Here is a 22,149-nt window from a genome sequence, read left to right as displayed (position 1 = left end):
ATGGAGATTTTCCACATTTTAAGTATTTTATCTAAATTCAAAGGAAGAGTTTGTAAACGGTACAGTATTCAGCAAGTGCAGAAATGTGATTATCTTTTAACAGACTGATGCATGAAGAGGAAACGGGTCAGTTTGATCATTTAAAAAAACCACAAAATGCACATATGGTGTCCAAAAATAGAGTAATTTAGATTTTTTATTTTTACACCTTCAGCAGGTGTTAAATGATTAATGTAAACATTAGATGTTTTCTTTCTGGTGACGGATTCAGATTATAAAGATCTGCTCGGATCCGGCTGTTGAGCTCATGTCTGAAATCGTTCCCACTGCTTTTCTCTCCTCTCTCCTTTTGTTCTTGCTGTGAAAACTGTCTGTTTGATGGATTATCTCCATCTTCTTTAGTTCCTCTGTCTTCCCCAGTCTGCATCTTTCTGAATCTAATTGAAAAAGCCCATTTCACCTCATGCACACATGCTGCTTTTCAACGTTCTCCAGGTACTTCCCTCGCTCTCCAAGCCACATCTTCTCATCGCGCCGCATGTTTTCAGAAATCAAACTCCACTCCAAGTTCAGTGAGATAAAACATTTCTATAAAAAGTTTTTCACAGAAAGGCAATGAAGGTTTTCCTTTGTAGGATTTACCTCGATGTATTTTGATGTTTTTATTTGGTTATCAGATGAAAACCTTTTGTTTGTGTAAAGCTTTGCCATAAATTGCATTTACTTTGATAGGTGAGGTTAAATTATATAAATTAGGAAACTTCTGAAGGCAGTTGGTTTAATCCAATTCTATTCAGAAATGTAAAAAAGTCAATTTGCAAAATAAACCACCGTTATTTTATTTTATTTTTTAAAGAAATTTTAGAAAATTTCCATCCAATTTATAATATTCTGCCACTTTATCTTGATATGTCAAACAAAATCTGTCAAAAAGCACTTAAACGGTGTGGATAGCAGCAGTATTGTGACTAAATATAAAATGTTCTATGGTTTGATTCTGCTGCTCGATGGAAAACCAGTTCACAGCAAATAACAACTGAAGGCAGTTGCTACAGAGCAAACAGATGAAATTTACATTTATTGGGGCCTGCCATGGAAATGCACCTATTACCGTTAACGCGGCTCGAACCGCTGAATGCACCCCTACAAAAGTGGTATCAAAACGTGCGGCTTGATCACAGCATTGGAGCTTTTACTTCTGGTGGGATTCTGAGTTAATATGGCAACAAAAAAAGCAAAAAAACGCTTTTTTCCATTGTTGTGTATGGGGACAGATTGGATGAGTCATCACAGCTGCCAGTTCATGACTGACAATTAAATACCATAGCAACGGACCGATCAGCACAACAGCTCAGACAGTCCGTCTGGTGCGTGACTCCTGATTGGTTGAGAGAGAAGGAGGAGGGAGGAAGAAGGACAGAACACCGTGAAGGTAGAGAACAGAGGGTGAGACGAGCGGACAAGAAGTGAAGAAAACAAATTTTAGCTCATACGCTCATTTTAACATGCAAGTCCGTGTCAGTCGACGTTCTCGCGATTCTCCTCATGCCGTCGATCGCGCTGCAGCTTTCTATGGCGTCGACGCTAACTTTCAGGGTCGGAACACCGGGTCCAGACCGACGCGCGCGCTTTAGCAGGCCCTGTTTAAATTTCTTCAGAAATTTTCTAGTTTAATTTAATCCTCCATCATATATTTACTTGTATAACAGATTCGACCATGACTGATTTCACATCAGTCATAGTTTTAGTCAATTTCCATTTCTGAAATTGATTAGTAAAAAGTTTATATAAGGAAACCGAAAGCTTGGAATAATTTAACGTTTTTTGAGCCAGGTTATAAATATTGTAAAGATTATTTCAGAATGAAAAACTAATCAGATAAACTGAATCCCAGGTCAGTGGCTGAATCTGTCTGGAGCAAAATTGAATCAAATCAGTTTTTTTTACTTTCATTCTGTTTGTAAGAATGCAGTAAAAGTCAAACAAAAGTCACAATAAGCAAAATCAATTAGCTGCATGATGAATTTAAATTTCCATTTCTTTTCTCTTTCTACCAAAACCTGGATGATAAAAGTCTCCAGTTTGGTGTTTTGGTACCAACTATCTCTTTTATTTGAACGAGAATATATTTAAATACATTTGCAGATGTATTTAAAATGTCTTCCAGTTAATTTGTTAAAATATTCATAAGAATTTAAAGTTTATTGATCTTTGAGAATCTGTCCTTGTGTCATTATATTACTTGAAAATGGTCTCAAAACAACAATATTATCATCAATCGTAATAATTTCTGGAACAATTTGTTGTCCAGAAAAATGTATTATAATATGCCCAGTGTTAATGTTACACTGCAAAAACACAAAAGCTTAAAAAGTATTTTTGGTCTAATTTCTGGTGCAAATACACTTAAAACAAAACAAAACTAACTCACTAGTAACTTTTCAGCAAGATATAATTGCTTGCTTTAAGTAAGTAATTTCTTAATATTGATGAAAACTGACAGATTATTTTTACATGGGAAAAATATCTTCGTTTAAAATGGAACTAGTTTAATCAATATTAAGGAATTATTTACTTCAATTATCTTGAGGCTTGTTTGCTAGATATTTGCAACAAGCCTCAAATATCTTGCTTGAAGCTAGACATTTGCACTAGAAACCATGGCAAAAATACTCGGTAAGACTGTTTTTGCAGTGTAATAATTGCACTCAAAGTTTCTGTGAATAGCAGAGAGAGAGAGACCTCTTCATTAGGAAAGCCTGGTATTGAACTTTAGCATCACAGCCTCGGTCTGTGTGGAATAATACGCTGCGGCAGTGACTCTGGTGGGACGTGGAGTGTCTCTTACAAAGCCTGTTTTGTTTAAAAGGTCTGCACTCATCTCATGCTACATTTTGGGAGGCATAATGACGGCTTTCATGGTGCTAATGCTGCAGCTCACAGGCTGCAGGCGTAATGTTTCCTCTGCTTTCTTTCCTTTATACAATCCGCTGCACACATCCACACTGATAACTACTTTACAGAAACATTTCAGATTTTAGCTCTTTATGTCTTTACAACTACAAGATGTTTTGCTGTTGTTTTGGATCCTAGACCCTCTGGGGTTTCTCCATTTGGTGATCCACCTGGATCCTTTGGGGCTCTATGTGAATAAATGTTGACAACTCTGCTGCCGATCCAGTAAGAATAATTTGTTCCCCATTATTTTAGTACCATATATCCAAACTGCTGCATGAAAAAAAATATTTTTTGAATAAAACAAACAAATAAAATTACAATTATGTTCACTGAACAAACTAAATCTTCCCAGTTGTTTTGGTCTAGTTTCTTATTGCAAGTGCACCAAGAGGTTTGCATTAAGACTAAACTGACTTAAAAGTAACTTTTCAGCAAACTGAGTTTGTTTTCGGTAAATGATTTATCATTGATGAACCAGTACTAGTACTGTTATAAGTGGCAGATTATTTCACTTATAAAAATAAAATGTTCCCATGAAATAATCTGACAATGGAACTAGAACTCGGTTGCTAGGTGACAGGCTGAGCTTGGCTGGCGTTGCTAGGTAACGGCACCAGCCAAACTATAACTTTTTCATCAATATTAAGGAATTACTGGCTTAAAACAAGCTTCTATATCTTGCTGAAAAGTTACTTGTAAGTTAGTTTTGTCTCATTTGAAGCGAGCTGAGAGACTTGTCCTGGAAACCCGACCAACAATACTGTAAGATTTAGTTTTTGCAGTGTTTTATGGCATCCTTATTCAAATAATGCATTTTATCTAGGAATTAATGGCACAAATCACTACTTAGTCATAGTCTATCTTTTGGTCTTTCTTTCTGCCACTTTCTTTGCTCCAATCTTTCTTTTATTTTTGCTCTTTTTCTGGCTTTTTGTGTTTCTATTGATCTTTGCTCTTTTGTTCTCTTTCACTCTTTCTTTGTCTTTCTTATTTTACTCTTTCCTTTCTTTTTCTTTTGCTCTGTTTTTTTTTCACTGTTTGCCAAATAATGCTGAAGTCACTTGTGTGTCAGTTAGAATTATTTTTAGTGTTTACTTTAGAATAATTTTTGACTCAACAGTTTCATTTTGAGTGAAAAATCCAAACTGTACTTGTATATCTAGATGAAATCTTCGTGTTGAGGTTCAGCAGCCCTGCAGGATGCAGTCGGTCCTCTCAGCTGTGCAGACTAATCAGATCCATGTGCTTTTCAGTTAAGCGGTTTATTCACCCGATCATCCTGTCATTGTCTGTAACCAAAGGTTCTCTTACATGCTCAAGTTACTGTCTGCAGTGTAGAACATGAGGAACGTGAACATGACATTTCCCTTGGGTCCGGCCGTCCTCAGCGGACTCTGTTTCACTCCGATCAGCAGATCAAGACCTGATCACTTTACATAGGGCTGAGCTGTAATCTCTGACTTCACACACGCTCACCTATAGCAGAGCTCAGGTCAAAAGCAGATATGGAGGAGTCTGCTGCCCATCATGGCTGCATTGATTTCCTTTCTCCTACATCAACCCATCTTGTCAACAGACTCCTGCAGATGAATTATTCACAGTTCAGCTCCACCAGGATCTGTAAATAAATACTTAGGCAGCACCTGCGACCTTCTGTTCAGCTTTCATGCTACAAAAAAATCCAAGACATCTAAGCACCAAAACTATCCATGTTTGAGATTGATCATTTCAATCTGCTGAAGTGACTCTCATTGCACAAATGTTTCCTACTTCTGATATAGACAAAAAACAACCCATCCTACCGCAAAAACTTATCAAAAATTGTGTAGCAAAGTCAACTGGATGGTGAACAATCAAATCCTATCAAACTGCTTTGATCTCATTAATGTTTACCTCTTTCATCCTGTTAAAAAGTATATATATTTTTTATAAATAACTCATTAATTTTTGGACTTTGTGTTCTAAATTGTTAGAGAAACTATGCATGCATGTTTGCTGCGTTTCATTACAAATGTGCACAAAACTTTGTCGACATTCTGCCAATGTCAAAAAACACAATTTCACAATCCCAGTGTTTTCATTAACCCTCCTGTTGTCCTAAAATAACATTTAGTGGATCTTTTAGTGAAACTCCCCAAAGATCCACTAACATTTAGTGGATCCGTATGTTAGTTTTAATACAGTGGCGGGTCATTTTGACCCGAGGACAACAGGACGGTTAAGTAAGAAACTCAATTAAAATCACACGTGAATAAGTTTGTTCACCCGATAACTCAATAGAAATCATGCAGCAGCATCATCCTCCGACCACTTTGTCGGTTTTTTCTTCGTCGTTTCCGTCAGTAATGATGTACAGTTGTTGATCATGTGACTAATGATGCGAAAAGAGTTTCAGTTGTAGTTTTATGAAATATACTAACTTTGATGCAGCCAAAAAACCATCTTGTGCTACTCAACCGGATGATGAACGCACATCCCGTTTAAAGCAATATAATCCCAAATAGGCAACTAATTGATCAATATTTGGACTTTTGTTTTCTAAATTGGCAGGTCAACCATCCATGTTTGTTAGCTGTGTTTTATTACAAATGTATGCAAATTATATTAATATTCCGTTAATGCAGAAAAACTCAATTTCTCATTAAATAAACAATTAAATTACATGTATAAGTTTGATCATGCAGTAATTCAATAAAATCATGCATTCCTCCTACCACTTCCTGTTTTCTTCTTTGTCGTTTCCGCCAGCAGTAACATCTGGTTGTCAGTCATGTTTCATTTGAAGCAAAAAAATTTATCTATTGCAATTTAGCAAAATATCCGAATTTCCATACAGAGAAAACGACCATCTCATCCAACCATGAAAACATGACTTTTTTTTCTTTAAAGCTTATTTATTTTCATAATTATTCAGTCAATGGAAACGCAGCGACTGTGCGTATATTTGTTAATCTGAATCAATGTGAAGTTTGGCTTCCCAGCAAAAAACGACAAAACATTTTATAGAGCATGATTAATCAACAAAAGAAAAGGTAATTTAGTGTTTCGTTTTGGAATAAATAGACAAACTTTAGTTTTCAAAGGGCCCATGTTCTCATTGGCGAAAGAAAGAAATGGGACATATAGAAACAGGAGGATGGAAATGTACATATTCACAGTAAGATTGCTGAAAGTGTTTTCTGGTGAATGAGCTGGGGAAATGAAAAACACATCATGGGGCGTTGACATCTCAGGTGGCCTTTTCAAAAGCTGCCCGTAAAGGCGGCTGCTCTGTGAACTGGTAACGCAGCAACTGGTGGGAGCGGAGCGGCAGCCAGGCTTCCTCCGGCGCCACGCTTCATTAAGACACAGCGCTGTGCGTGAAGGACAACCTTCTCTTTACAAGCAGAGGTCGGCTGCTATCTTAAAATTAGCATGCCATTTGGGTATCTCAGTAAATCTTATTTTAGACTGGATCTAGAGGCTTTAACTACGGAGCAACAGTGAAGCTCCAGTGAGTTTTTTCTGCTTTGAGTCCCTCAGAGGGTTTTATTATCCATTTGCCTAAAAATAGGGGAATATACATTTCAGTCTTTCCATTAGTGTAATTAGAGCTACTCCCCGACCAAACAAATGGCATTTTCTTGCTTTATGTTTTTCTTCCCTGATTTAGCAGTAAAAATTGTCTCTAGCTGTGTTTTGATAAGCTATTGTTCACTGAAGGAGAGATAATGAACCATTTGCTTTTTTGGCCTTTCACCAGCAGCAACTCCATCCGTGATTCTTCTTCTGGTTTATTTTTATACCTTATCTCTGTTGAAGCTGCAGTGTGTAACATTGATTTAAAAATGATATACTTTTTTACACATTTGTTGAAACTGTCACTAAAAGCAAAATCAAGCTCCTCTGCCTTCTCTCAGAGCCAATCAGAGCCAGGAAGCGGGACTTATTGCTGTCAATCAGGCCAGTGCGCATGCTGCTCATCCCTCTCCCCCTTATTCTCTGCTGTGCTACAGCTTGTCTGCATCAGCAGCACATCATTAATGCTAAAGCTAGTTAGCATAACCAGCAGGAGGCTCAAAGAATCTGGCAGACGCTGCATTAAAACCTTGAGTTATTCAACTTTTGTTTGAGAATGATCCAGCTCTGAGATTCATACACAGAGAATTTGTCTGTGATGTCATTTTATAAGTTTAAATAGTTGTGAGCCTGTCTTTTTATTATTAAATTGAATATAACTTCAGATTCTTATATAACTTTAATTCAGGTTAACTTAAAAAGTGACCTATTATTGTTGGGGAAGCTCAAATGTTGAAAAATTGGACTGATGTTGATATGCAATAGTAATACTGCTGTTTTATCAATGTTTTATGTTTTTTTTTTTTTATCGGATTACTCGATTAATCAATAGATTACTCAATTACTAAAATATTTGTTTACAGCAGCCCTAATATTTTTTTAAAAGCACTCCACATATAACTGGTGACTTTCTTTAAACAGTAGCACTCAGAAAACCAAACAGCAGCTGAAGACAAGCAGGGAAAGCCTTTGTGTTAGACTCTGTAGTGCTGGTTCTCCCCTCCTTTTATCTTCTGTTTGTCTTTGTGTTTAAATGCTTCAAACTTTGAATCTTTGTCAGCTGTCTTCCCGTCAGATATTTTCTCTGTTCAGTGTTGGGGGAATCACAATGAGATGAAAAATAGTAGCATGTAAACAAACAGAAGAACAAAAGCTGAAGGAGACACACAGAGAAACAGAAGAACAGAAAATGATTGCTCTGGGGGCTTGTATCCACGTTCAACCACTGCTGGGGATATTGGTGACATCCACCTTATTGATCTATGCATTTAACACCTCCACACAGCCCTGCACACAAACACGTCCATGTTGGGATGTACAATTTGATCTCTCACCCACACACCCTACTCAAACATCTCTCTGCACACCTTTTTTTTCTGCTTTTATAACCTGGTGAACACATTTGATGTTTCTCCAACAATTCCTACAAGAATTGTGAAAATAATCTCTTTTTTTTTAGGCACCATAAACCAGCATAAAGTGGGATGTTTCCATCTTCAGTGGTTCTAAAGCTCAGCCTCTTCCTTATCTGAAGAATCATTGCTAACAATCAAAACACTGAGCTTGTGCTTGGACTTTAAAAAAGTCTCACAACATGGCAGGTCCTTCCAAAGAAGTGGGATTGTTCACCCATGATTATGTTGAAAGGGCAAAAAGGTTGTTTGTACCTTTAATGCAAATTGTGCTACAATGGACAGCAGAGAAGCATTACAAACTTTTCAAAGCTCCTGATGTCAGTAAATAAGTAAACCTCCTGCTAATGCAAAGTGTTAATGCCACAGTATAAATAAACTGTTTAAATATTAACAACTTGCTTAAGGCCCCAAAACAGCTAGGTAGATCTACGGTTAGATAGCTAAATGGATGGAAAGCATTTAATTTTTAGTTGGCTTTTTTATTTTTTTTTATAAAACCTTTTTCATAGATAATCTAGCTAGAGCTGCACTTAACCACCTAGTTTGTTGGACAGCTAGTATATAATTTGTTGTTAAATTTTGTTTATAAAAACCTTTTTTCACAGATAAGTAAGCTAGACCCATGGTTAGCTAGCTAATCATTTGTTAAAACCAATTATCTAACAATGATGTACTAGCAATGCAGACGCTGATCTATCCTGCTAGCTCATCTGTGAAAAAAGTTTTATAGATAAACTTTGCTACTATAAATTATGTGCCTTTTAAAGCCAGAAGTTTTGTATTTCTCTTTTTGAAGAGCTAAATAAAATGGACTGTGAAGCATCAGCATTTATTTGCGCCTCAGTCTGTGGAGTGGAGTGTGAATATAATTATTACACCTGATCCTAAAGCATTTGGTCAGCTGTAAATTAATGGTGTGACTCTGTAATGTGAGTAAGTTCTTGCTTATTCACATGACTCTGCTGCAGCTAAATTCATATTGATCAATCTGTCATTGAGACGTAGCGACCCCCTCATGCATTAGACATGCAGATGTCAGGATCCACAGCGACCGCCTCCCTGCTTCGGTGAACCCTCCTCGTGTATTAATGACACGTTGATAGAGCGCTCTCCCATTACACCCACACCCATCTTTAACCTTGATGCTGAGCGCCGTTTGTGTGTCTGCCCTCAGTCATAGCTCTTCTATTATTTACCACTCGTCTCTGTCTGGGAAAGGCCTGTGTGAGGCCACCAATCGCCTCCAGGTAAACAACCACTGCCAATGACACGGCTGACCCTCATCCCTCCTTTGACCACATCTCATTTCCGATCGATATGTTTTAAGCGAAGCCGCATCCGCCCAAAACAAACTTTGCTTGCTGGGCTGGTGAGTGTTTGTTTAATTTTATGTGGAGGTTGCAGGTGTCGTTTTCAGGGTTAGCCGTCGTGCCCTAAAGCTCGTCTGAAAGTGAAATAGAAAGAGCTTTATGAACCCGTCCCCACCAACTCAGCCTCCCTGGAGTCCAAGGTGGCACCTGCTGTCTGAAGAAATAAATTCAAAGCTCATAAAAATGTCAATGTTTTGCTGGAGTTTCCTCTGACTTGGAAGAAAACTTTGTAATCTGAAGTCAAAACTAAAAGTAAATCAGATTTAGTAATTTATTTTGAAGTATTTGTTTGATTTTTTTTGTGTAAATTTGTCTCAACTTGAGTTTTTCACTATATAAAAAGAATTTAAAAGGTTATGATCTAATTTTACTAAAAACCAAAACTTCAAACAAGACTAGCTAGAAATGTTTAAACAAAAAATATGTAAGTTTGGAGAGTATTCTGGACTTCCAAAGCTTTAAATTTGAGCTTAAATAAAATACAGTTAGGAACTTTATCATTTTGGCAAATATTATCACTGGTGGCCAGATTAGAAATGTCATTTCCAGAATTACTGAGAGCTTTTCTAGAGCTAAAAAATACTTATTTTATTATTATTCTTTTTTTTTTATTAGCCAAAAACTAAAACTGTCACTAGTAGCCAAACCCTCACAGAGCTGGTCTGCATGAAGTTTTTTTAACCGATTCAATATTTAAAGCTGATGTTACACTTTTATTTACTTTTTTTTTTTTATCACAAAACGGATGAAAATAAATAAACATCAAAAAAATCAATTCAGGAAGAATGTAACAGCTACATTCTTCCCATAGGATGTTTTATAAATAAACTTCTGAAAACTGAAAAGGAAAAAAATCCCTTAAATCTCAGAAATTTGAGATTTTTTCCTCAGAATTAAGATTTTAATCTTTTGAGATCAAAATTCTGAAAAAAATCAGAATTCTGAAAAGTGGGAATTTTGAGATTAAATTCAGAATTGAGATTAAATTCACTTAATTTTGAACTCTGAACTGGAAAAACCATTAAAAATATTTCAGTTTAATCTAAAAAGCAACTTTTCTTGGTTTTTATGACATTGAAATAAACATAAAATTGCATTTCTGTCATGTTTGTCTGCAGAAGGTTTACAAATGAGGAGCAAAAAGTATTTTTTTCTAATTATTATACGTAAATTAAAATTTCATGCCAAGAAGAAATTAACAAGCAGCGCAGCTTGTTGGAGTTGAAAGTGTCTGGAAAACTGCATGTTTTAATGCTCAGGAAGCTTTCAACCACATTTCTGTTTAAAATCCTCTTCAGTGAGTTTTAATTTAGCTTTTTGTTGCGTCACTTTATTGCTTCATTACTGTAATTGTTCAAATTATGGCCCCTCTCTCCAAATGTTTTCATTTTGCTCATTTAATTTCAGCTTTAATTTGTTGTAGTTAATTATACTTTCATTGTTCAGTCAACCTCTGCTGCTTGTCAATGTTCTGTGGAAACAAAGGTGACTTTAATGCCGGAGGGGAAATCTGCTGCAGACTGAATTAGAAACTAATCAAAAGCGTCATCTGTTTGCAGAGAACTGCCACCGTTGATTATTATAAATGCATGAAAGTTTTTTCCTTTTGGGAGGAAATAAACAAGTTTGCAGAGTTACTATGGAGCTGCAGAACCGTAAGCATGCAGATTAATAAGACTAAAGAATAGCTGCACTGTCTTATTTATTTGCTTTTTGTCTGAATTTAAGGGAAAGATTTCATGAGAACACAGAAGAGGACGAAGGCCACTGGAAAAAAAAAATTAAAAAAGACTTTTAATCTTAAAATTCTAAGTTTGTTTCTCAAAAGTTTTTAAAATCAGAATTATGACTTTAATCTTGAAATTCTGACTTTTCTGAGAAACTTAACATTAATCTCAGAATCCAGACTCTTTGTTTCCCAGAATTTTGTTTTTTTTTTTCTGACAATTTTGACTTTAATCTGAAATTTCTCAGAAGAGTAAAGTTAAAATTCTGTGGAAAAAAAAAATCAGTGCCTCTAATCCTCTTTGAGAGTTTTTTTTTTCAGTTGAAAGAAATATATATTTTTTGTTAACGTATCAGTATAACATTAGCATAACAGATTTTTTAACTTGCTTGCTCCGTTTGTTTTCATGGATTTCTTCTTTGAGCTTTAATGGGCAGAAATTTATGATCGATCAAATATCTGTTTTCACTGAAATACATTTTAAAACCTGTTTTATCCCGCATCGATGTTTTACACGTGACTAAGCACTGCCAAGAATTAATTATCTAAAATATTGCTCAGTGTGGCAGTAAAGTTATGCAACATCTAGATGTATTATCTAGAAACTGATAAATTATCTAATAAAAAGGACGTGGCAGCTGGCGCTTTTAACGTCCTCAAATGAAATTCTGCTTCAGGCCGTTTAAAATCTTCATCCGATTGATCGACGCTCAAATGTAGGCGGACTAATCAAAACTGTAATTAACTAATAAAAACACTTTTTACACTTAATGATCATTTTTAAAAGTTTGAAAAATGACGTTAAAACAGATTTACTGCTTCGTTTCTTTATATTGGAAAGTGCAAATTCACTACTGATGATTTCTTTTTCTACAATAATTATGAAAACTATTTGTTTTATTCGGTGATTTTCTTTTTTGTGCAGCTTCAGCCTGAATTTCAAAACTCTTTATCATGTGTGAATTATTCCACTTCACCAGTAGGTGGCCCTCTACCAGATTGTTCATATTAATGTTTTTTTTTATGGGTATTTTTCTAAATGTTTCCAAAATAGTTATTCAGAATAGTGTTAAAAACAATTCAATTAACATCTCTACTAATTATCAAAGTTTGTATCTTTTGTAACAGTCACATTTATTTTATCAGTTTTCTCATCCTTGGTCTCTATCTGTGAATTTTGAGTTTTTTAAGGACACAGATTTCTTTCTCTTGTTATAAAAACAACCAGTTTTGTTTGATTTATTAAAATAAAACCACCAAGCAGACATTTATTGTTTTGCGTGTTTATTCATGAATGTTTGCATAATAAGCACATTTAGCTTTATTTGAAAATTTCTTGAATTGTGCAGAAAATCCTTGCTGCATGCCATGCTTCAAGCTAATCGATTAATCTTGCTATTGGCTGATGTATTGATGAGTTTTATCTCCGTCTTCACCAAGCGAGCAGAAAGCTGCAGTTTTTCATTTCAGCAGCAGAAGAGATTCAGCGTTTCTCCTGTAGTTGAGATTTCCCTGGCCTGCTGCTGAAGGAGGAAATAAAACCTTAGATGAGTCGCAAAGTCTCACTTTTAATTGTTTTTTTTCATTTGATTTATGAATTTAACCCTAAATATGTAATTTTATTCTGTATTTAATGATGTGAAGAGCTTACTTTTCCATTTTCTCCTGTTTCTGTTGCTCTCTCTTTCCTGCGTAGAAAGACAGGATCCGTTATTAAATATTTATTTAAGAATTAAATTTATTTAAAGGTTGTGCATGAGGAGAAAATAGACGAGCAATAAAAATATTTGGAAAACTTCTGAGTAGTCTCCAGTTGTCAGCAGTGGAAAGAGTTTAAATACTAAACATAAAATTCATAAAGCTTTTTACCTTGAGATTCCTGATTAACGCTGTGAAATATGGCCTTGGCTCCTTTCCATAAAGACTTCCAGAAACAATCTCCAGGTTGGGCCATGAGGACGACCAGAGAGACGATGAGGAAGATCCTAACGCACCTCATCCTGCAAAAACCCCCAAAATAAAACACGTCAAGCATGCAGTGTACAGAAATGAAGACAAAACATGTCAATATTTACCTTCTGAGTGATTCTGTGAAAGCTGAGCGACTTTGCGGAGACGTGTTGTTTTATAGATGCATGTTTTAGTGGGATGGGCTGAATTCATGTTTTCCTGCTCGCCGTGTAAAGTTGCTTCGGTTGCTTTTGAGATGGTGTTAAATAAAAGCTTCCGCTTCGCTCTTTTGAGAGGAACATGTTGTGACGTCTGGCCTGAGAGCGTGAAACGAAGAGAAGCGCTTCATGTGGGTCCAAAGCGGAGCCCAGTCTCAACTTTTTAAACACATTTCATGCGTCTGCACGAGTTTAAAAACACATTATTTTGTGAATTTTCAAAGCTATTACATGGATAATTATCAATTTCTGAACAAACCTTTTGAAAAGCTGATCTGATCAAAACAGATCTGACAGAAAAAAAGATAAATTATGATTTTATTTCTATCAAAATATTTGAGCTTTTTTTGTTAAACTCTCCAATGGACTACAGTTAAAGAAAAAATCTGCTTAGCAACGACATTATACTTAAACATATATTTAAACCAACAATGTGTTTATTTTAAAAAAGCAATGTGATTATTTCTATTGCTTCTGAAATTAAGCATCATATGAATCCATTTGTAGCTTGTGGCATTTATTTAGAGAAGTTAACTGGAGCCATTTTGGGTAGCAAAGTTTTTTTTCTGAGTCACGTTTCAGTAACAAGGCAGTTCAAAATGCTTCACATCATAAAAACACAAAAATAAAAAGTTATAAACCAGTTACCAACTGTGAAACCAATAAACATTTTGTGGAGTAAAATCATTGAAATCATCAATAGACGACCAATAAGTTGGTCCATGTTTCATTTGTTATGGTTCAAAATCAACTCTGTTTGGTTTTTAGTCCAGATTAAAGGATCTCGGTGTTAAGAAATTGATCTGTTGCATCAGATTGAATTTGTCACTTTCTGAATAATCACAAAGTCAGACAACAGTAGGAAAGGATAAATCATCCACAGCAGATCTGTCGTTTTGGATTTATCTGTGGAACGTAACAGAAAGCATTCAGGAAAAATTCATCTATTCCTAGTTTTTGTGTGGAAAAAACTACTTGATTCTTAAAGAACAATGTTATGTAACTTTTACTTTTTGACATTTATATCATAGCATAATGTTCTTTTGTCATCAGAAAAAGACCAGAAATGTTGCCTTGATTATCTTATGCATGTTTGAGAAATCCTTGAATCTCCATGGCAGCCATTCAGCTGCACAAAATGCCTGGGTGGACCTAGCCCCGCCTTCAAGGCATAGCTCCGCCCCTGAGCTGCAGTTTCCAAGCTCCTGAGCTTCTGCCTCACAGAGCAGCTCCTTCAGACTAGCCAGCAGCAATTAGCAAACACATGGGGGAACTGAGAATCAGCTGAGCTCATTAAAGGAGCTGCTGATAAAAACGTTGTTAAAGGGTTAATAGAGGAGCCATGTTTTGATGACTTTCAGAAAGAGCTGGAGGTTTTAAAGAGACAGAGACCCAGTTTCAAGGTGATAAATTACGAAGTGAAATTTCTTTTGAGTCATATTTGATATATATATATATATATATATATATATATATATATATATATATATATATATATATATATATATATATATATATATATATATATATGTATATATATATGTATATGTGTGTGTGTGTGTGTGTACACACACACACACCATTTTTATAACACCTGAAGGTAACATAACTACATGAATGTTATAAGATTGAATATGTATACTGCCCCTTTAACAAAAGGCAGACTTGAGATTTAAACATCAGGAAATGTTTTACCATCAAATTCAAAATGTCACAGAAACATTTGAAACATTTTAAAAAGTCAAATGAACACCAAACATCAAGATGAAACTTTACCAGCTTGTTTCCATTGAAATGGTTGGAATCCAATCATATTGTTGGTTAAAAAAGTAAATAAGAGAAAGTTTACTTATGTATTTTATTCACAGAAAGCTACTAGTATTTCATTCTACAATTCTGAAAAACCACAACTAGATCCTTTAAGATTATAGCACTTGAAATAAAATTTATTTTCTTTGTTTCTAATTATTTTAGGCTCAAGCAAAAGCAAAAAGGTAAATTATTATGAGCTTAGAAATCCCGCAGTCAGCAAGACTGTTGCAGTGTTTACGTTGAAGCAAACATTGAATCTTTCGTCAGATCTCCAGGTCGTCCATGTTAACCCTGCTTCTAATTTGGCGGCACCTGATTCTGCTGATTCTCCTTTTCTTTCTGGTATCTAGATAGAAAAGTGAATTAAAATTTTGCCTGAGGTAATTCCAAAAATGTCAACATAATGAAACAAAAATACTAGCAAAACTAAAAACATGCGCTTTTACTGTTTTGTTGAAGCGAAATGCATCACATCAGATTAAGCTTAAAGGCCCAAAAAACCTTTTAAGACTCATATTGGGGATAAACATGCAGTGTTAGTTTCCTTACCTTGCTTCCTTTTCCAATTTGCACTGGTCTCTGTACTCTAAACACAGAGACAAAAGATTAGCACAACACATAAATCTGTTCAGAAAAAATGTAAAAAATCCTACAGAAGGTATGGTTGCAGTTGGTGGTTGCTAAATGCACTGTAAAAACAAAATATTACCAAATACATTGGTTGAATTTCTGTTTCAAATATCTTGGTAGACTCGAAATAAGACAAAACTAACTTACAAGTAACTTCTCAGCTTTCTGGGAAGCTGTAAGTTTAATATTCAACTCAATAATTGCTTAATATTGATGTAGTTCTAGTTTCACTGGTAGATTATTTCACTTACAACAGAAACTCTGACCTGAACATTCAGAGTCACATAAAGATGGTTACAAAGTCGGCCTTCTATCGCCTGAACCACATAATGTATAAATCACAGAGCAGCTTTGCACAATAACACATTAAAGAGCCGCTGGAAGGTTGCCATAGCAACCAGACCTCTCAGGTCTTCTGGTTCTGGTCTCCTCTGCAGAACCAGAACCAAACATGGAGAAGCAGCATTCAGCTTCAATGTGCCACAAATCGAACAAACTTCCAGAAAACTGCAAAACAGCCGAAACACTGAGTTCATTTAGATCTAGACTCAAAACCCAGAGTTGATTTTGACTCTTAAAATCTGGAAAATTGATCATCATATCTGATGTGGATTGGTGATTTTGATGTTTGTCACAACTGGTTGTTGATGTAAAGCTCTTTGCCTTGTTGCTGAAATGTGCTACACAAATAAACTTTATTGGTTTGTCAAAATCCTACCAATCACCTTTTTTTAGTGAAATTTGCTCAAGTCTGCAAAAGACTACAAACGAAATGAATTATTACGGTGTATATATATTTTTTAGCAGCAATAGAAATCATTTCATTGCTGTTTTTAAAACACATTTGGTTTAAATCTGTGTAAATACCATGAAGTTGTAGTTATATTTGTTATTTAAACCATGAACTGGCCACATTAACCTTGAAACCTTCGTGTTTATAAACATGATTTACCTCTCCAACCGGCCCTGGCGCCTTTGAATACATGTTTTATTCACTTCCAAAGTGACTTAAAGAAGCATTCCCCCGGTTCGGCCATCAGAACCACCAGAGACACAACCAGGAAGAGCGTAACGAACTTCATCCTGCAGAACTAAAACATGTCATGTTTCAACCAAACTAATAACACATAAAAATAATAAATATTATCAAATCTATTGTACCTGTCAGATGGCCCAAACGGTACCAGAGGTTCTGGATAAAGAGGGAAGTGAACTGTGTGGATTTGTCTAATTTTGTCTCATTATATACTTGTTTATCTTGTGGGCTGGACTGAAGATTCTCAATCTTATTGCTACATTTTGAACTTCTGCAATCATTGTTCCGTGATTCAGCTTTTGCTTCGTCACATCAAGATGTCCAACTTTTACCTTTAAAACTGGATTATTGTGCAATCTGCTTATTTAAATTAACAATTAGTTGTAATTTATTCTATAAAATACTGTAGATGTGGTGACCTGATTGGGTGAATCTGCAGTGAGACACTTTTATTAAAATAAACGTTTATTTATTTGCCATTGTGACGTTTGAGGCATTAATATTGTAAATGTGGTTCAACATAATTCATCTCTCTATTTGAACTCTATAATATCTGTGTTTGCACTTTAACTAGATGTAAATCCCAAACAGGAAGAGGTGAGTTATGCATCATAACTGATGTGTTTGTAAATATACTTATGAATCTCAATGACCACACGGTAGATTATCTGAATTAAAAGTTTAATCAAAGAAAGTTTGCAGCATCAGATCATCTTGCTTAGCAGAAAATCAAGCAGGTTTTTGACATTTTTGTCTGATTGCTCTTTTTTTTTTTTCTTTATAAAAGTAAAAGCAGAAAAGCTAAATGCTCCGTCTTGAGATCCAAATGTCGTATTCTGACGTTTGGCGAATCTTCAAGTTTAGCGATTGAATTCGGATTGTTCTTCTAGGTCGTTCACATTCTCATACGCCTGTCTGGATGTAGACAAAGAAGAAAATAAACATTAGATGAACATACGGTATCTGATAAATTTTGTTAGTATATGTGCACAGAAATGTACGTCGGTGTATTCAGGCATTCTCAGAAAAAAATAAATCTCCAACAAAAACTCAGAAATGTTTAGATTTTTCTCAGAATTTTCTCAAAAGAAAAAGAAAATTTCTGAGCTCCAAAAATTTAAAATCTGCAAAATAAAAATTTTTTTTTTTCAAAAGTTAAAAAATTTAAACTTTTAAACTTAGAAATTTCTATGTTTTTTTTTAATATGCAATTTTGGAGATTTAGCTCAAACTTTATGAATTTTTTTCTGGTAAATTTTCAACATTTTCTCTAGAAAATCTCAAAAATTTCCATGTTTTCTAGCAAATTTTTAAATTGGAAATTTCCACATTTTCTAATAGACATTTTTTAAAATAACTAATAAATGTAAGTGTTTTGGTGGAAATGAACTCCTCCTTTCTCTCTCTCTCCTGTGTTTCTAATACACTGTCAGTGGGAACGCTATGCAGACGGACGATTAATTTTTTTGTGTATTAACTTTTTTTCAGAAATGTTTTGAGAGCTACATGAACTTTGAACTTAAATCAGAATCAACCTTAATTAATTTTGAACTTACCTTCCAAATTTCCGAGCCTGTCTGTACGCTAAAAACAGGGAAGGGAAAATGTTACTCACAGTTGGAAACTCTGGAGATAAATTAAGACGAGATCCAATCTCAATCCTGTTAAATTTTTCTAAGTAATTAACATTTTGTTGCTAACCTCCAATTCCTACTTTAGCTCCTTTATACACGGTCTTGCCCACTTTCCAAAGGGAGCGCAAGGATCCCTCTCCAGGTTCGGCCATCAGGACGACCAGAGAAAGCACGAGAAAGATCACAACACACTTCATCCTGCAGAAAGAAGCACAAATTTAATCATTTAAACCCAATAAAAACCCATAAACAATATAATTACCTCTCAGCAGGTCGAGACAGATCAGAGTTTGTCTTAAAACCAAAGCAGATCTGAATCTGGAGTGAATTCCTTGGCCTTAAATGCTCGTCTGCTGTGATGGGTTGGACCGTTTCTCAATTTTAATGTTGCATTTACATCTATTGCAATCGTTCCAGTCGTTCACCAAACATTGAGAAAGTGGTCGTACAAAATCCAGCTTCCATGTTTGAGGAGGAAGACGCCGCTTATCGCCTTGGATCAGAAACGACAAACGTGAGAACGATCACATCAGATGCCTGCAGACGTGTCGCATCTAAACCACAAACCTGAACTGGATGATGGAACAAAGTGATGCGTGGGATAAAAATGACACCTGGCTTTGTTTTCTTGGAAAATAAAAATACAAAAAAGGTTTTTATGCATTTGATTGCAGTAAATACTTCGAAGAGCTAACTTTTATTGCAGATGTTGGTGAAATAACACTGCAAACACAAAATCTTACCAAGAATTTAGCACAAATATTCTACAGGTAGTTAATGTGAAATAAGACAAAACTAGTTTACAGCTAACTTTTCAGCAAGATGCAGTAGTTTGTTTAAAGTCAATAATCCCTTTAGAATGACGGCGTTATTGGGGTGCGTTTGTTTCCTTGTCCTGGGCGTGCCTCTGTGGCTACTATCAGAAAATGATTCACATGCAAGCAGAGAGGTTTGCAAGCTATTAAATTTCATTTCAGCAACTAGAAATAATTTTTTTACTTGTTGGAGAAGAGACCAGTGAAAACTTGAAGCCAGTCTGAATTTTTCTCTTAAAATACCATTTTCATGGAATGGTCTGAGGTTTTAGTTGCATAAATGATGACAAAGTGGTGATTTTTTCTTTTACGTTCATGTTTGTAAGCTTGGGTTGAAATTGGTACCACAACCTCTGATAAGCAAAGGCCATCAAAGTTGCAGGTTCAGTGGTAACCCTCCCGCATGTGTTCCTTGACCGGTTCCATGCGGCTCTTACGTTCATATAGTCGCATTCTGCCAGACGTGCATTAACGGCGAAAAGTCATCAAATGAACTGTCAATTATTGACAACAGCAGCACGCCATTACTGTTGGCCGTTACCACGCAAAAACAACACAAACAAAAAACAGTCTTTGTTTCTCTTGCAGCCTTACTCTTTCCAGTCGTTCGCCATCTGCTCTCACACAAACCTCCGCTCACCCCTCACTCTCTCATCCATCCTGATGCATTCGCGGACAATGGGAAATCATACAGTAACATTTACTGTAGAGTCGCTATAATATACAATTTTCGCTTCGCTTGAGTGCAAAATACAAATAAAACTCATCAGATGTTTAGATTTTTCAGTAAGTAAAATCATTTGAGTAAACCTTTCTCGCTTGAAATGGCAGGGAAAAAAGTCCCATTAAATAACACATGTAATGCACATAATAAAAGGAAAAATGTATCGTAAATTTTTCTATTATTGTTTGTTTATTTGGTTAAACAGAGTTTGTTTGCACAGTGTTCATTGTTGAAAATGTCTGGCCTGTGGTCTTTGTAGTGTTAAAATAGTGTGTGAAATTTACAATAAATCTGGATGAGCAAAAGTATGAGTATGAGGAAGGGATGGCTTGATGTTTATGTGTGCCCATGCATATGATGTGGCTCTTTGCCGTAACTTGGTAAAAAATGTGGCTCTTGGTCTTTGTCTGGTTGGTCACCCCTGATCCAGAGCTTGATTACTGCCTGCTGCACAGGAGCCGCCGGTGAACTGGTTTTCTGTGATTTTAGGGATCATTCACACCAGCCCTGTTTAGTCCCCTTTAACCGAACTCTAGTCCGGTTTGTTTGGAGAGGTATGAATGCACAATCGAACTCTGGTCCGCCTAAAAACCTCAGTCTCTGTTCGGTTGAAGTGAACTCTGACGTGGTTGGGATGGAGTGTGAGTGCAAGCGGACTGGACTCTGCTCCAAAAGCAGGAAGCTAACTGCAGTGCATTGTGGGTTAGCGCAGGTGTTATGCCGGCTGCCATGGCAACGGGTCTGCTTGTAGAGTAAAGCCCATACAGAGTGAGGAAGAACAGAATATAAATGGTTTATATCAAGATGTCCAACTTTTACCTTTAGAACTGGATTATTGTGCAATCTGCTTATTTAAAATAACAATTAATTGTAATTTGTTCTATAAAATGCTGTAGATGTGGTGACCTGATTGGGTGAATCTGCAGTGAGTCACTTGTAACCCAGTGTTTAAAAACACAAGTAAAATAATAGATGTTGATTTAATGTCTTATTCTAGCACAAGAGCTAAAAGGTAATAAAGTTAAAAAATAAGTTAATAAATATGTTCCTAAATTTAGATCAAAAGTGCTAAAAATCTTCAAAAATGTGAAATATGCCTTTAGTGTTGGCTTCTCTTGACGGATTGAGCGGCCAATGGCTGGCGCGGTCTGGTTTCGCGTCGGCCAATGGGGTTGATTGTCCCGCCCCTTTCAACAAGCTGACGGTTGTTTCGCTCAGAACGCGGCAGACAGGCTTGAAAGCTAACAGCTAACAGCTGACGGTTGCTTCCGTAAAGAGCTAGTAGGAAATTGACGAATCTGGAAATTGGTAAGGAAAACAATATTACCGTAATATAAATTCACTAAATATGTAATTCAAAGTACTAAATTTGTTTTATTAGATCTCGGAGGGTTTCCCCCGTGAACAGCTGAAGCCCGAAAAATAGCCGTTGACAGCTCGGAGCATCGGTGAGTCATCGCACGCGCTCTGCAGTTGGTTAAGTAAATTTGGTGAAAATTGGCTAAAATACCTATTAAATTATCAAATTTAATATGAAATAAAATGGATTGTAAGATTTTGTATTGTTACTGTTGTGTATGTTGTATTTGTTTTATGTAATTGCATTTATTTTAAGATTGAATGTATATTGTATTCTTTTTTTACCACATATAAGCTAATCTCTTTAGTTTTACTAATATGTTGGAAAAATTGTATTCTGTTAACTTGTTGTTGTACAACATGAAAGAAAAAAAAAGAAGAACTTGAAATGATGAAATATAGCTTAAGTTTTAGTGATGCTGGCATCTTATGTGCTAAGATGTTTTACTTTGGCCTTGTTATAGGTCAGTTTTTTTTTGTGCTTGTATGATACACTTTTGGCCTGGAGGGCCAGAGATTCCCAGATCCTCTTCTCCTGAACCTGGATGGCGAGCCCCAGCCCAGAGGACCAGGCGCACAGGTAGATAGTGACCCGACTGGTCACCAGCTGAGAGACTTTGATTGAACAATTGATGCATTGGAGACTGAATTATTCAAATTATTTATTTATTTATTTATGTTTTTTAAAAAAGCGCGCAATATTTGTTTGTCTTTTTTTAAATGTGGATCCACAATTGTTTTCTTTTATCCCTTTTTCTAAAACCTGCTCACCCTTGTTCTGTTGTTGCTCACACCTGGGTTCCCTCGAATTTAGAATCTTCTGATTAGGCCCAACTTCCTATATATATATATATATATATATATATGTATATGTATATATATATATATGTATATGTATATATATGTATATGTATATATATATATATATGTATATGTATATATAT

At 35.6% G+C, this 22,149-nt stretch overlaps 1 protein-coding gene and 3 long non-coding RNA genes across 8 annotated transcripts in view; 2 read left to right on the top strand and 2 right to left on the bottom strand.

Moving 5' to 3' along the window:
- LOC122825094 (exostosin-1) overlaps positions 1-22,149 on the top strand; it is a 215,388-nt gene that overhangs the window by 80,551 nt on the left and 112,688 nt on the right. The gene's annotated exons all lie outside the window — the stretch shown is intronic.
- Positions 12,295-13,399, bottom strand: LOC122825099. The gene is made up of 4 exons (XR_006369581.1): positions 13,103-13,399; positions 12,897-13,027; positions 12,679-12,715; positions 12,295-12,550 (listed from the first exon to the last, which is right to left on the bottom strand). It is a non-coding gene; the product is annotated as an uncharacterized LOC122825099 (long non-coding RNA).
- Positions 14,911-16,627, bottom strand: LOC122825101. The gene is made up of 3 exons (XR_006369583.1): positions 16,590-16,627; positions 15,557-15,593; positions 14,911-15,353 (listed from the first exon to the last, which is right to left on the bottom strand). It is a non-coding gene; the product is annotated as an uncharacterized LOC122825101 (long non-coding RNA).
- Positions 21,093-22,149, top strand: part of LOC122825100 — a 28,013-nt gene continuing 26,956 nt past the window's right edge. The window contains exons 1-3 of the long non-coding RNA XR_006369582.1: positions 21,093-21,154; positions 21,228-21,294; positions 21,670-21,785. This is a non-coding gene — a long non-coding RNA (uncharacterized LOC122825100). The remainder of the gene's footprint in view (positions 21,155-21,227; positions 21,295-21,669; positions 21,786-22,149) is intronic.

Source organism: Gambusia affinis, linkage group LG22 (genome assembly GCF_019740435.1).
Source record: "Gambusia affinis linkage group LG22, SWU_Gaff_1.0, whole genome shotgun sequence".
In the NCBI taxonomy this organism is placed as follows: Eukaryota; Metazoa; Chordata; class Actinopteri; order Cyprinodontiformes; family Poeciliidae; genus Gambusia; species Gambusia affinis.
This window is presented reverse-complemented; position numbering and strand designations above follow the sequence as displayed.